This window comes from Caretta caretta, chromosome 8, assembly GCF_965140235.1.
Source record: "Caretta caretta isolate rCarCar2 chromosome 8, rCarCar1.hap1, whole genome shotgun sequence".
Lineage (NCBI taxonomy): Eukaryota > Metazoa > Chordata > Testudines > Cheloniidae > Caretta > Caretta caretta.
In genome coordinates this window covers 20,897-36,808 of record NC_134213.1, presented here as the reverse complement: position 1 = coordinate 36,808, position 15,912 = coordinate 20,897, and the positions used below count along the sequence as shown (strand labels likewise).

General features: G+C 46.1%; 1 long non-coding RNA gene across 2 annotated transcripts; it reads left to right on the top strand.

The window, feature by feature from the left end:
• Window positions 1-393: 393 nt before the first annotated feature.
• Window positions 394-15,024, top strand: LOC125641647 (uncharacterized). Of its 2 annotated transcripts, XR_007358106.2 has the most exons (4): window positions 394-1,068; window positions 7,530-7,605; window positions 8,707-8,807; window positions 11,166-15,024. It is a non-coding gene; the product is annotated as an uncharacterized LOC125641647 (long non-coding RNA). The 2 variants fall into 2 exon arrangements; XR_007358107.2 differs by lacking the exon at window positions 7,530-7,605.
• The last annotated feature ends 888 nt before the right edge of the window (window positions 15,025-15,912 follow it).

Here is a 15,912-nt window from a genome sequence, read left to right as displayed (position 1 = left end):
TCTGAAGGTGTAAAGCTAAAAGGTCTGGAAAGCATTTTGTCATTCAGTATATGAAGAGAGATTTCATGTCTATGATATACCTTGCTTGTACATTGTCTGCGGTTTGCTTTCTGGATCAGCTAGGTTAATATTTTTGAATCTTCTCCCATCCTAATTCTAGATGAGGAAAATCCTGCTCTTGCAACCATGTTGGAACAGTATGAACCCAATCAGTGGCTCAAAAAGATTGTTTCCAGTGGAATTCTCAGGTTATCTGAAGATGCCAAGCTACAAACTGCCATCTGTTTAAAAATAAAATCTTTATTTCGAGCACATGCAAAGCCAGACGTGAGCCCCGAGGAATGAGATGGGAACAGAAGGAAGGTGCTAAAAGTCAGCATAGGCCTGCAGTAGGGCTGGGACGCTCTAGACACCCACAAAGAGCTGGTCGGCTGCATTACACGCAGCTGTTCATCACTGAAAGCCAAACTTCAGATCTGGCCATCTAATGACAGGAAAAACCTTGCGTCATCCCCATCCCAACAACTTTCGCTGTCCGGGAGGGGGAGGGGGATCCAGCCCTGACGTGCCCGAGCTCCATGGCGCGGACACGCGGGGGCAACCCCGGGCTCCGGCCGCGGCCTGCCCCCATCCCCCGCGCTGAGGAAGGAAGGTGCCGCTTCACAGCGCACATCCGGCCCGGGCGGGCTCTGGCTGAAGTGCGCGTTAGGCCGGAGCTCGCGGCGGGGCGGAGTCGTTCTGCGGCTCGGGCCCTGCTCAGCGCCCCGTGGCCGGCGGAGGAGCCCGCCGTTTCCTTCGCCAACCCGGGGCCGCTGCTCTGTGCGCCAGCCCCGCCAGGGGCAGTAATCACGTCATCTGGCCCGCGGCCCGGCCAAGGCTGAACAGAAGCGGCACCCTTCGCTCCTGCAGGAACTGCACTGCCATATATGGCCCTTCCTCCGCTCCTAATATGGCGCTTCCTAGGCCCATACAAGGCGTTTCCTTCCCGGCGGCGCCGGCAGCCAGGCTCGGCCCCCCGAACCCCGAGCGGCGCCCAGACGGCCCCGCCTCAGAGCACAGCAGGAGGAGGTAGGTTGAGCAGCGCGCGGCGGCCGCGGAGCCCTCGCAGACCCTGCAGTAGAGGCAGCTGCTTCCGGTGGGGACCGGGCCTGTCAGGGGGGCTCCGAGTCTGTCCCTCGCAGCCTTCGAGGCAGCGGTTTGGGTCTCTGCGGAGTCTGTAGCTTCAGCGGTGGCCGCTCGCTGTCTCTCTGCAAAGGCCACTCCACACGCAGGCAAAGGATGGACGAGCTGGCTTTGGGCCTGTCAGTACTAACTGCCCAGTGTCTGAAAGCAGGATCCTTGTACGTTTCTTACTGCAGGATAGGCTGTTCTGCCCTCGAGCTCAGCCCCCTGCTTTAATGGGGGAAGCTAATATTATGCAGAAGGAGAAAGTTGTGGATTTGCCATGTGTGTTAGCCAAATTCACAGAGTGAGTAAGAGGCTGGTCAAAGTTTGTATATTTTTTCAGCCCAGAAAGGACAATTGTGATAATCTAGTCTGATTTAAAAGGGATAATCAATGTTTTTATCACCATATTTTTAGCTGTGCAATGAAACTAGAGAGAAGTCAGGAGGAACCATTTTTTCTTCTAATGTAAGCGTTTTAAAATATTTGCAGTGTAACCCACTTCACCACCACTGTCTACTTGAATTTGAGTGTGGTTTTAGGTGGGTGTGGGTTGTTCTGTGAATAATAGTTCGGGGCCCCAACAGCTGTGGCAGTTAATAACTGGGTCTGTGGGGTTGCCCAGGCTGATAATATAGTTTGGCTTTTGTTAATTTAATTTTATTATGTAAATAGTTGTTTTCCGAAATAAAAGTGTTTGTGGCTTTACATTCATATGGACTCTTGAGTGGAGAGGAAATAACTGTAAAGGTGTGACCAGGAGGTTTTAAGTGGCAGCTTGAGCCAACTATTTTATTTCATTTAAATAGAAGTCCTAGATCAGGGGTTCTCGGGACAAGCTTCTTGGTGGCCTCAGAATGTGGCCACCAACTCTTGCTGGTGGCCGCTCTCACACTTTTCCCTAAAATACTTGATTAGCTTTAGGAAAAGCAAATAAATATGCACATACACACATCAAAATTATTGTAATTTATTTATTGCTAGCTAGTAAGTCAGCTGTGAAAAGTGATATTAACAAACATACAAGCATCGCTTTTCACAGCAGACTTACTCAGCCCTGACAAGCCTTGGGGACAAATTAAGCCCTGGATGGAGGGTTGGGGGAGGCAGTGGGGGCCAGGGAAGATGGGGGTGAGGGGCTGGAGCTTGAAGCCCTGCAGGCAGAGCCTGATGCCCTGCAGCCAGAGGACAGGGTCCAGGAATGGAGCCTGAAGCCCCGTGGCCAGGGCCTGGTGCCCCCCACACTCCCATCCTAGGGCTGAAGCCCAAAGCCTAAGTCCCACCACCCCTGGGAAGGTGAGGAACTCACTGGCTGCCTGCTCCTCCAGCGTTGTGCCCCAGGTGTCCCCAGAAGGGGTCAGGGCCCAACCCCTGCAGCTGGCCCCAGCATCCAGGAGCAACAGAGTGGGGGAGGGGGCTCTACTTTGCCCTCCCCCCCTCCATCACAGTCCAGGAGGCTGTGGCCGCAAGAAAAGCCCCTGGTAGCCACATTTCAGAAACGCTGTCCTAGAGGTTATCTGAAGCTGGCCGTAACTCCTGCTAAAGACACCTGGAAGAAGGGTTACATTTTGTAAAGGGCTTGGAGGTCTTTGGATGGAAGGTGATCTATAAATAAAATGTTTTGTCATCATTTATTGTTATTAATAAAATGACTGAACACAATCTAACCCTTCATTCTAGCTGTGAGTCACTAAAATGAAGGACAAATATTCTGAACATGTACATTTAATTAATTCTTTAACTTCAGAATGCATTGCTTAAAGCGTGTTGCTCAGAATCTTTGCAAGGGATGAGTATTACATAGGTTTTAGGTCTTCTTGAATTGTAAACTCTTCAGAGTGGGCCATCTGTGCCTAACTGCTGACCGGTAATAGACTCATGAACAAAGGAGACATAATGGATAGTGAAATGGTAGGGGCTCTGATACTATTGCGAGGATGTGATATAAAACCCTAGACAGATTGATCACTACTTAACTTTCTTCAATAATGACCATTCTTAATTCTTGGATCTGTCAGTGGTGGAGTGGGCTTATAAAAATTGTACAGTAAGCAGTGTAACAAACTGAAAAAGACATTGGGATGAACAAACTATTGGAGTCATACTGAATTGCACTTGATAGAACAGTGACTAGTTGCTGGAAAGTGGGTGCTCTTACACTGAATAAGTTTGATCTTGATTGCTTTCAGTTTAAGACCATTTTTGGACAGTGTTAGTCTGAACAGCTGAGGATACATGAGAATGCATGGAAGTGAAGTTTATGTGCTTCAAGAAATTAATGTTCAGCAGGTATTATCATGTACCCAGTTAGGTATTATTTTCAGTCTTCCCACAATGGAATCAGAACCGTTTTTAAACACAGTTGTTGCTAAAAAAAAAAAAATCTAGTGGTTTTCTACTCTTGCTAGAGAATGGATTTTCTTTTGTCTGAGAACTAAATTAGAGCTATGTTTAAAAAAAATTATGTTATGGGCAACCTGATATAAAGGTAGGGATAATTTACAGCAGGTTTCTGATCTCACTGGTCAATTTATTTACTAATAGTTTGGAGGAGCGAAAAGAAAATCAGGGACGTTTGCTAAGGACACTTGTTTAGGTAAATACAAACTATAGAAGATTGTAAGAAGCTCCAGGTGCATTTAAATGAGCTGGGAATTGGACACCATGATGGAAGACTAAATTAAATTTTGATAAGTGTATTACAATGGGGGAAGTAGTTTAAATTTCTCATATACCTGATCGATTCTTAACTTGTAGGATTCTCTCAGGGGAAAAAAATCCAGATTTTGCATAATCTCCTGTAACTGCAATGGACTTAATTATATCCAAAGCTGTTTGAGGTAATGAAATGTATCTTTTCTGTTTAAAATCTTGTTAAAGAACTAAGTAAAATTATGAAGCTGTGTATTTATTAGCACAAATAAAATAAACCAAATAAATAAGCTAAATACACAGAAGGTAATTGTTCTCTTGGCACTAATGTGGCTTCAGCTGGAGTACTGTGTCCAGTTCTGGGCGCCACACTTTAGGAAAGATGTGGACAGAGGAGAGCAACAAAAATTATAGATTGATGAGGAAAAGTTTAAAAAGAAAACTGGGCATATTTAGTTTTGAAAAAAGAAGACTGAGGAGGGAACCTGATAACACTTCTTCTTCGAGTGCTTGCTCATGTCGATTCCAAGTTAGGTGTGCGCGCACCCATGTGCACAGTGACCGGAGATTTTTCCCTTGGTCGTACCCATCAGGCTGGCCCTAGTGCCCCCTGGAGCCTCATGCTCAGCTTGCCGCGGGCCCTGTGCCCTCTCGGTTCCTTCTTACAGCCCATGACGGTTGCTGGAACGTCTCTTGCGATTGCAAGCTCCCCAGTGTTTTTTTTTTCTGACTTTCCTTGGGCATTCTTGTTATAAATAGTTGAGAGTGAGTTAGGTAGGTAGGTGTCCCATTTGGGACGTTGTCCCAGGGATGGGGCATGCCCAAGTTCCTGGGTTTCAAACTATGTGCTGCCTACTATAAGTCCAGGCCAGTGAGTGATCCACATACAAGCTGCTTGAAGTGCCTCGGGGAAGCTCACATCAAGGACAAGAAGAGAATCTGCAAGTGCTTCAGGCAACGCACTCTTAAGGACAGGGACACTCGTTTGAAGGGCCTGTTAATGGAAGCAGCACTTAGACTGGCCTCAGAGCCGTGCTGATCCGATTTGGCTCCGAGTATGTTAGCCTTGGTGCAGAACGCTCCCTGGCACTGGGCCCTTCCCAGCGCTGCTCCCATACCCCATGCTGAGAAAGAGGCATAAGAAACAACATGCCGACGGGGTGGTCCCTGGGGCTGCAGAGGGGTAGGCAGAAGATGGTTGATGAGGTGAGCCCTGTGCTGGGCCACTCATCCTCCCCAGAGCGGTGGTTGGCGAGAGTAAATTGAGGTAAATTGAGTTTGAGACCCTGACTTAGAGTGTGGTCAGCGTACTTAAAGGGGCAATGCACATCATTCACACTCATGCTCACGGTGTGTGTCTCTGTCTGTCTGCCATGCTGTCTCCTCTCCCTCCATTCGTGCTGCCTTGTAGAGTATGAGGCTACATTAACAACAGTGTGTTAACCCTTGAGGTCTCAGCCAAGTTCTAGTTAATCATTTAGCAGTAAGGCATTCCCTGGGAAATATCCCACCCTCTGGCTCCACCACCTCAACCAAGCTTCACAATCATCATTGTTGTGTACAGTATTAAATAGTTTGTTTAAAACTTATACTGTGTGTTGTCTGGTGACAAAAATTTCCATGAAACCTAATCCCCCCTATTTACATTAATTCTTATGGGGAAATTGGATTTGCTTAACATCGTTTAGCTTAAAGTCGCATTTTTCAAAAACATAAATACAGTAACTCCTCGCTTAATATTGTATCTACATTGTGTTAACAATGCTGCACACTAGAATGCTTTCAGGCAACCTGAAAAAAGAAACCCAGAACTTTGTAAAAACACTCTAATTTTTGGTAACACTGGGAAGTTGGAAACCCAAGACCTAAGAAGGGCATTAGGCACACTGCCTTCTCATTAGTCAGTGACTAACCCTCTGGCAGTAATCTAAGGGGGGAGGTGTAACACTACACCCTATATTCTTCATAGAAATATTGTTATATGATTATAGCATAACAATAATATGTTTTGTGCAAGATAAGGCATGTGAGATATCATTGGAAAGGTTATAATTTGCTGAATATGATCCTATTTGTGTGTATGTATAATTTTTGTATCTAAAGTTAGGAATATTGACTGTACATCTGTACTACAAAAGTGTTTGCACCTGGGGAATGCCCACCAGACAGAATGCAATCAGTCTGGCTGGCTACCTGGGGACCAGTCAATGAATCATTAGGGGAGAACAATAGGTCTTTGAAGATGCTAATCTCCCACCTTCCTGAGAAGCTTTCTTGGGATGCTGCAAACACCTTCTGACTCATGGCTGCTTTGCCACTGCAGGATCATGTGATTGTCACCTGATACTGGACTCCATGATAGAATGCCAGTATTTTTCCACAGGTGGGTGGAAACCACACTGGAAAACAAAGGATTCCCGCCATATGTAAAGCCTATTTAAGGCAGTGGAGGGACATAATCAGTATTTATTCTTCACTGGATCCCCACCCAGGATGACTGCAGGAAACATCTAAGAATCACAGACGAGAGGGGAGGGGAAGAAGGACTGAGCCCAGGCTGGGAAGGTATCTGGCCTGTGGAAAAGAATACCTGGAGTTTTAAGCTGCAAGCAAGAGCAGCTTGCCTTCAAGAAACCCTGCAATCTGCCTAAAACAACATTTAGGGTCAGAAACTACTACTTGTAACCAGTTTTTCAGTATCGTAAGCTTATATTGTGTTTTTGTTTTATTTGATGGGTAATCTGCTTTGATCTGTTTTCTATCACTTATAATCACGTAAAACCTATCTTTTGTAGTTAATAAACTTGTTTTTTTCTCTAAAACAAGCCCAGTTTGTGGAATTCATAACTGAGGGGCAAAAAGCTGTGCATATCTCCCTACAAATTGAGGGAGGGATTTCATGCACTAGCACTGTACAGTTCTCTGTGCAGTGCAAGACAATACAATTTTGGGTTTACACTCCAGAGGCGGTGTGCACTTGAGTGCTGGGTAATTCCTGAGCTGAAGCCTTCCCATGCAGTGCTCATTTCAGTGTCTGTGTCTTTCTGTAGCTGGGTGTGTCACTACTTGTCACGCTGCCTCATGGCCTTAATGCCTGGATGCCAAGAGAACTATAACAGAAACTGCCCTCTAGCTAGTCAGTGACTAATCCTCTTGCAGTAAACTAAGAGGGGAGGTGTGACCGTCTGTACCTTGGGGGAACACCCAGCACTCCCGTGTTATCTTTGTAAAATGATTGTGTGGTATCCAGTGCAAAGTTTGTCATGTCAGGTGTCTTCAGAAGGCTCATGATGCACTGAGCATTGTTGTTACAGTGATGTGATAGTAATTGTTGTTATAGTGATGGGATGTTATAGGTTATAATTTCATGTATATAGTTATGATGCTGAAAATGTATGTTCATGGCTTAAATCAAGCCCAGGAAAAAAACTCTCCAAGAGCAGAGAGGCAGTTCACACGTCATCAGGGCATGCATGGGACAAACCCAGCCCAGCCTCACAGGAACAAAGGACGCTGGCCTAGGCAGAAACAAAAGGATCTGTTGAACTCTCGAGTGAGTCACCCCCCTTCCTTTGGTCAGTTTGGGGTTACGATGAAGTAATGCTCACCTCGCTCTGACGGGGGGCGGGCAAAGCCAAGAGGGAAGAAAGAAGGGAGATAAAAGGGGGAGACGTTTGCCATGCTCTTTCTCTCTCTCCCGCCTTCATCTACAGACACCACCCACCACCAAATGACTGAAGCGCTGATCAAAGGGGAGAGCCTGGCTGAAGGGCAACCAGCCAGCCTGTGGTGAGAAGCATCTAAGTTTGTAAGGATACTGAAAGAGTTAAGATCAGCTTAGAATGCATTTTGCCTTTATTTCATTTTACCAAATCTAACTTATTATGCTTTGAGTTATAATCACTTAAATATCTTTGTAGTTAATAAATCTGTTTGTTTGTTCTACCTGAAGCAGTGCATTTGGTTTGAAGCATGTCAGAGACTCCCCTTGGGATAACAAGCCTGGTACATATCAATTTATTTGTTAAATTGATGAACTTATATAAGCTTGCAGTGTCCAGCGGGCATCACTGGACGCTGCAAGATGGAGGTTCCTAGGGTTGTGTCTGGGACCGGAGATATTGGCTAGTGTCATTCGGTTGCACAATCCAAGGAGCAGCTTACATGCCAGAGGCTGTGTGTGAACAGCCCAGGAGTGGGGGTTCTCACAGCAGTGCAGGGTTAGGCTGGCTCCCAGGGTCCAGGATTGGAGTGACCTAGCAGATCACCAGTCCAGATAACACCAGAGGGGAATGTCACACTTATATTTAATTGGGAGCCAATGTGGGGCCTAAAATAGGTCTTTGAATTAAAAACTGGGGCTAAAAATTGTGTAACTGTATAAAATATTTTTCTTTTAAGACAAGGTTAAACATTTTTTAACTGGGAAGATGACTGAAGCTGGTCAGGCCCAACAATTAAAACAGAGCATGTGTCTTCTCTGGAGGAAGGCTGGTTCGTAGAAGAGTGACCTGCCTGTAAACCAAGATACTCAGTACTCGCCTGGCTCCTCTTATACATTGCTGGGTTTGAGTCACTGGTCATTATTTTCTTCTTCTCTGTACTTGATCTTGGTTTCCTTCAGAGAACATGGGCATCCTAGCAAGGAATGGTTGTCTCTGGGCATAAAGAGAAGGGAGAGGGCTGATAGTCTCCTGTGAGCCATGACTATTTTGGATGCTGTTTTTCACAGTACAGGAGCATTCAGCTGTCCCTTCATTGTAGCTATGACTGTATGGTGGTGTGTCATTGGGTGGACTGTCAGATCCCTTTAAAGAGGTGAGAGCGTGAGTCTGTGCCGTTGCAGTCTCTGGAAATATCTCTCCTTTTGTGGTTTGTTTCCTGCCATAGGAGGATCTGAGACCTGAGAGATGAAGACCAGACAAGCCCACCCTGTTTGGTGTAGGTGGCTCCAGGCAACAGTGGTCCAGCTGATAGCAGAACAGTTGCAGGTATCTCTGAGAGAAGTGTTCACTTAGAGCCTTTGCATTTAGCCCTTCTAACTGGAGACAAGTTCCTCCTGTGCTATACGGGACTGGGTTACCAAGAAAATGTTCTTGACTACCTACATCTTCAGGGGGCAGGGGAATATAGATGCTTGCAGGATGGGGAAGTTAATACCCAGGGCAGGTTGTAATATGTCTTATCGAGAACAAGCTTGGACCAGATGGGTGACGAGAGCAGGGGTTCTCAAACTTTTTGTATTGGCAATCCGTTCCATACAAGAAGTGTCTGAGAGCAACCCCCTTATTAATACAAAACAGATTTTTTATATTTAACACTATTTTAAATGCTAAATTTATAATCATAATGTTGAAAATCAATCTACCTTTTCTCTCCACTTTTAACACTAAAACACATTTTATCACATTATTATAAGCAGAAAAAATATTTTTTAAATTAATACTGTTTAATACTGGGGGGTGCACAAAGCAACTTTGTCATTATCATTTTTCACAGCAAACTTAATGCCCTATTGCCACCATTACTTCTGTGGTGCTGCTGACCTCGGTTCTTCCTCAAGAGCTGGGTGGCTCTGAAAGTAGGGACACTGCCAGCAGCTGTGCAGCGGTAAGGGTGGTAATGGGGGGCTAAGTCTGCTGTGAAAAGTGATATTTACTGTGTTTGTTAATATCACTTTTCACAGCAGACTTACTAGTGCAGACTTCACAGCAGACTGACTAGCTAGCTGGGTGGCTGTGAAAAGTTATATTAAGAAGCACATTTTACAGTCTTCCAGCTCTGAAGGCAGTGCCATGGCCAGCAGCAGCACAGAAGTAAGGGTGGCAATGGGGAGCTAGAATGTATGCTGTGAAATGATATTAATAAACATACAAGTATTACTTTTTGTAGCAGAAGTCTGCCATGAACCCTGCACTAGTAACTCTGCTGTGAAAAGTGATATTAACAAAAATACAAATCTCACTTTTCACAGCACTAGTGAAGACTTCACAGCAGACTTGCTAGGTAGCTGGGAGTCTGTGAATTGTGGTATTAAGAAACATACAAATATCACTTTTTACAACAGACTTAATGCCCCTGTGATAGTGTTCACCCCAGAAAGTACTGGGAGGGGTTAAGGTGGCCAGGTTGGCCAGTTAACTCCACAGGTGGCACCTGGAGGAGGATCCAGGGAGAAGGGATTAATTTGAAGCAGGCTCACCTAGTCAGAAACGGGAGGGGCCAGTGTAAAGCCCAGGAGTTGAAAGGAGAGGGAAGCTGCTGGAGGAAGGCAGGGAAGTAGGTTGCAGTCACCTCCCTGGGTGGAGGGAGTTGCGAGGGTGACAAACCCAGAGAGGGGGAAACCAGATAAGTAGGAAGAAGCCCAGGGAGACAGCAGCAAGGGGTAGGACTGTGCAGAGACCTTGGCTGCTTGTTACAGTGTTCCTGGGCTGGAACCCAGTGTTGAGGGCAGGCTTGGGTTCCCCTACCGGCTACTGGGAAGTGGTAAGGGCATTGGAGATGCCATCCAGTCAACGGGTCTGGAAGAACTTTGAATTCCCTGGAAGGGGAAGACCTTGGTGACCTGGCCGGAGGGCCAAGCCATGAAGAGGAGACTGCAGTTCCTGGAGCGAGAGAGGGGCTGCCTATTAGAGGGAGAGACAGAATGACCTCATTCCTCTCATGGTTGGGAGGGTTGATCACAAGAGCTAATCCCCACAGTTATCAGGAGGAGGCGCCAGACTGGTGGTGGTTAGTGCACCCTGGGAGAGCCCCACTTCCACCCTTCTCCCCTGCTGCTGGCAGCAGCACTGCATTCAGAGCTGGGCAGCTCTGAAAGCACAGCTACTGCCAGGAGCACCACAGAAGTCAGGGTGGCAATGAGATGCTGGTAGGTCTGCTGTGAAATGTGATATTGGCAAAGGTTCTTCGTGAACCTCCACTGAAACAGATGCGTCCCCTGTTTGCACACCACTGGTGTAGCCACCTGAGCCCCCTCACCCGCACAAGGATGGTGCTGCTCCTGACTTCCCATAATAACCATGACCTCCTGAGTGGTTATGACATCCAGTTTGAGAATCCCTCTTTTGGAATGTGACACCAATCGTTGTCTGCTCAGTGATTTATTAGTAGGTTTTTTTAGTTCGTTTGTGTCAATAGCCCAATGTAGATGGGGTGGGATCATGTTAGCTACAGGTGCTAAAGTGTTGGGCTTTGACCAGCCAAGTGACCCATCATTGTTGACTCTGTCTCTGTTAATCTAGTAGGTGTGCTGTAGTGCAGATGGGAGTGAGAGGGCAGACCTTCACACTCCAGCACAGGTTTTGGGTGGTGATGGCTCTTTCTTGGGTTATTTGCTGTGTTTGCAGAGGACTTGTCCAAGTCAGTGGAGCAGCCCAGCCAGATGTGGAGCTGGAAGAGGAGGACCTGAGCAGCCTGGACAACCCACTTGGCAGGGGACTGAGGATCCCAAGAGTCCTGCCTGGCGGTGACAGTGGTGGGGGAGGAGCAGGTGTCAGTTTTTCTTCAGGTGCAGGTGTCAGTTTCCTTTCCTTTATGTCTCTATCAAGTGTTTGAGTAACCAGAACCCTATCTGAGAACAGAGAGATGCTTCTTGTTTGCATGCAATGGGTCCTGGGGAGGGTGGAGCCCTGCCTTTGGCTGGGAGCATCGCCTTGCTCCCCAAGACTGAATTTGACCTGCAACTAGGGACACTCTGGTATTCCCAGTCTGCCCTTCCACATCACTGGGTGTGAGTCACTGGACACAATGTTGTTTACCTTGGCTATACTCAATTTTCTCTTCCTTCAGCGCAGTGGCTCTGAACCTTTCCAGACTACTGTACCCCTTTCAGCAGTCTGATTTGTCTTGGGTACTCCGAAGTTTCACCTCTCATAAAAATTATTCGCTTACAAAAACGGACACAAAAATGCAGATGTGTCACAGCACACTATTACTGAATAATTGCTTGCTTTTTCCATATTTTTTATTTTAATTTTATGAAACCTGTCATATTTTTTATTTTTACCATATTCTAAATCAATTGGAATATAAATATTGTACTTACATTTCAGTGTATAGAGCATGGAAGACCCCTGAAAGACCTTGCGTATGTACCTCCAAGGGCACGTGTATACCTATTTGAGAACCACTGCTTCAGAGGACCTGAGTATCCTGGTCAGGCATGGGATTTGTGGGCTGGGATGGGGATAGGGAGAGACCTGGTGGGACTGTCGTCGCTTACCAGTGCTGATCACTTCAAGCACTGGCTAAGCTGGAGGAGAATTAGGGGACGGGGGTTCCAGGAAACAGAAGCCAGGTGACCTGACTCTGTGTGTCCTCCACATACAAATGCTGGCCTAGGCTATAAGTGTTCTTGCTTTCTATACTCAGTTCCTAATGGCACTGGGTAGATGAGAGAATGGCCAACCTGGGACAGAGACCAGGAGAAGGAACAACCACCCTGAGCCCATTCAGCAGAATGGAAACCAGACTCTGATCTGTGTGTAGGCGCAAATGGAAATTTGCTTAATCTAAGTACTGAGAGGGCTGCAAATGTTGTCTGTGGAGAGACATTTGTTATATTAGCATAGGCTGAGTCCACGAGAAAAAAGTCCATGAATCTGACTGGGACATGTGAAGGTTGGGGGAGCTCTTGCTTCCCTCTCAGCGAGTTGTCAGGGCTCAGGGAAGGGAAAGTAATAGTTTTCCTGAAATATGATTAACTTCCAGGAGGGCAAATTGTCTGTAACCAGAGATGTTCAGTCCTCAGCTCTCTTCCTTCCATGTCACTGGGTCTGAGTAACTGGTCACTGCACGCTGTTCCTTGTTTGTACTGACTCTAGCTCCTTCGGAAGATGTGAGCATTCTGGTGAGGTACAAACCTCTCTGGGATAAAGGCAAGGTGAAGGGACAATAGTCTGCTGTGCAGCATGAGTACTTTGGGTCCAGGAGCAGCCAGGTGTCTCTTTATTTAGCTATTACTGTCTTGGGTGAGTGGAGGGGTGTATGTAGGAAAAATCCCTTGGAATAGCAAGTACCTGCGCTAAATACCATTGCAGTATCTGCCCACTTTCTTCTTGGGTTGTGTTTTCTGCAAGGGAAAACTGGTGGAGGATAAGTTCAGTTCTGTCTTGTGATGGGGCAAGTGAGACCAGCCTGGCCTCAAGATAGATGCCAGGCAATACCGTCTGAGAGGAAAGTTGCTGTTGCTGTCACTAAGTAAGTGTCTGGTAAGGCTATGGTGACAGCCCTGGTGATTACAGAGAGTGGTGCTGCCTTTTAGCTGGGACTTAGTTTCTCATAAAAGGTTCCCAACTAGCCCTGAGTGCAGGGGGAGAATTTCTCCATCCTGGGACTGCTGATCTTCAATGGCAGGGAGGAGTGTGTCCTCCCAAATAGAGAGCTGGAACCAGGAAGGTGACTACAAGTGCTGATTTTCCTGCCTTCCTTTTGTTTCTCTCTTCTGTGTTGGCCAACATACTGTCTCCCTGCCTGTCCTGCTTCTGTCTCCCTTCATAGACTTGTACACCTGCCCATGTCCTGTGATTCATACATATAAGGGTGTCAAGGCTAATTCCCCACTCTGGCACTTCGAGTGCAGCAGGTGGGGGTCTGCAGGGATTCTAAAACTTAATACTGGTCACTCTAGGCTTGTATTAAACTCCCAAGGTTACAGCTTCTCTCTGACCTTGGATGGGTAGACGCTGTCACCACCCAAGTGCAGAACCCCTTTGAGAAACCAGGAAGGCGCAGTTGGGAATTCCTTCCTGTGGGGTACCCTCAAGCCCCCCCCCCCCGCCCCAGGGAAGAGCAAGGGGAAAAAAAAGAGAAAGAAATAAATAAATCAGCTGTTGCCACCAGCTAATTAAACCACATGTGCACAAACCTCTTAAAGCACAAAAATCCAATTTTGTTCTTAAAAAAGGTAAATTTTATTAATAAAAAGAAAGAACTTAGGTGTTTGCTAGATTAAAAAAAAACTACAAGGATTAAGCATTAAGAATAGATTTCTTGAGGTCCATCTTAAAGGTTAAAAGCAAAACAAGAGCACCGGGGTTAGCATAGAGGAATCCACAAGCCATAAAGAAATAAAAGAGAGAAACTTAATTGCGTCTTCCTAGACATATCCTGATCTACTTACATATCTGAGGTTTTTAAATAAATAGTCTCAAGGTATGATACCAATGATTTTTTTCATATCTGGCCCAAGCTCTTACAGCATAGCTCTGTCCTGTCCTCTCCCTGGAGAACAACAACAGACAAAAGGGGAGTCTTGTTTCAATTTTAAAAAGTTCTAGCTTTCCCATTGGCTCTTTTGGCCAGGTGCCCACTCACTTCCTTTCACCTATGCATAGCAGTGAGACTTTTTAACCCCTTTACAGGTATAGCAATTAGAGAACTGCTACTAAGAGGGATTTTATAGCTACTGGCTGGCTGGGTGTCCACAAAAGGGAGCTATCTCCCCCCGCCCTTTCATTTATCACAAGGAGTCTATAGCTGTCTGTGCAGGGGGGTGGATAGGGGTCATGTGGGGAGAAGGTGAGAGAAGGAGTTGAAGCTGCTGCTGCCTCTGTGTATCTAGTGTAGCTCCCCACCAGGCCCTGATGCCTCTTGGGAGTTGTAGTCTTCTTTGTCCTTTTTCTAGATTATGGGGTCCTGTGTACTGCTTGGTACAGCTGGACATCCGCTCAGTGATTGATCAGTGAGGTTTTTTGGATAATTTTTGGAAACTTATTCCCCAGACTCATCCTGTCCCATCCCATCCCATCCTTGTTGCAGCAGCAGCCTGGTCCCCAGTAGGAAAAGTTAGCTTAATGAGTACTTAGCTTTAAGTGACTTATGTGTAGTGGCTAGTTGCTGTGAATGGTCCTGTGCCTGCAAACACTCAAAGGATATGCATCTAATGTTGTGCACGTGCATAAGTGTCTGCAGGATCAGGGCCAATCCCTCTATGAACTCAGTCGTGTAAGGACAGACCTTTGCTCCAGGGTTAAACTTTGTTTTCAAGCACTTTTTAAAAACTCCAGATTATAAAATCTGTAGCATAACCATGTTTTCCAGTAAAATTTCGTTACTTAGTATGTGATACTGTTACAGCACCAAGAACAGTAGCCTTGAAAGTGTGAGCAGTGACATTCACAGCCCCAGCGGGGATCATTATGTGTTAGTTTAGTCAGGCTATGTTAACTGATCTGGAGGGCTTTTCATGCTGAGATTGATAGGAAGGAGGTTTCAGAGGAACAGCCGTGTTAGTCTGTATTCGCAAAAAGAAAAGGAGTACTTGTGGCACCTTAGAGACTAACCAATTTATTTGAGCATGAGCTTTCGTGAGCCACAGCTCACTTCATCAGATGTGTACCGTGGAAACTGCAGCAGACTTTATATACACACAGAGAATATGAAACAATACCTCCTCCCACCCCACTGTCCTGCTGGTAATAGCTTATCTAAAGTGATCAACAGGTGGGCCATTTCCAGCACAAATCCAGGTTTTCTCACCCTCCACCCCCCCACACAAATTCACTCTCCTGCTGGTGCTAGCCCATCCAAAGTGACAACTCTTTACATAATCAAGTCGGGCTATTTCCTGCATAGATCCAGGTTTTCTCACTTCCCCCCCACCCCCATACACACACAAACTCACTCTCCTGCTGGTAATAGCTCATCTAAACTGACCACTCTCCAAGTTTAAATCCAAGTTAAACCAGAATATCTGGGGGGGGGGGTAGGAAAAAACAAGAGGAAACAGGCTACCTTGCATAATGACTTAGCCACTCCCAGTCTCTATTTAAGCCTAAATTAATAGTATCCAATTTGCATAATCCTCAGAATTTTACATCTGGGGAAACAAACATTCTTATCACACTTACAGGCTTTCTCCAAGGAGTAAGAATGTAGTTATCTTTGTGTTTAAAAAACCAAAAAAACAGTTTACAGTGGTGGACTACAGTTTGGCAACTCTAATTCAAACACATGCCTTTTTTGAACAGTGACACGTAGATAAGAATGGCCATGCAGGTCAGATCATGGTCCATCTACCGCCGTATCATGTCTTCCAACAATGGACATGCCAGATGCTTCAGAGGGCATGAACAAGGGAATGAATTACCTAGT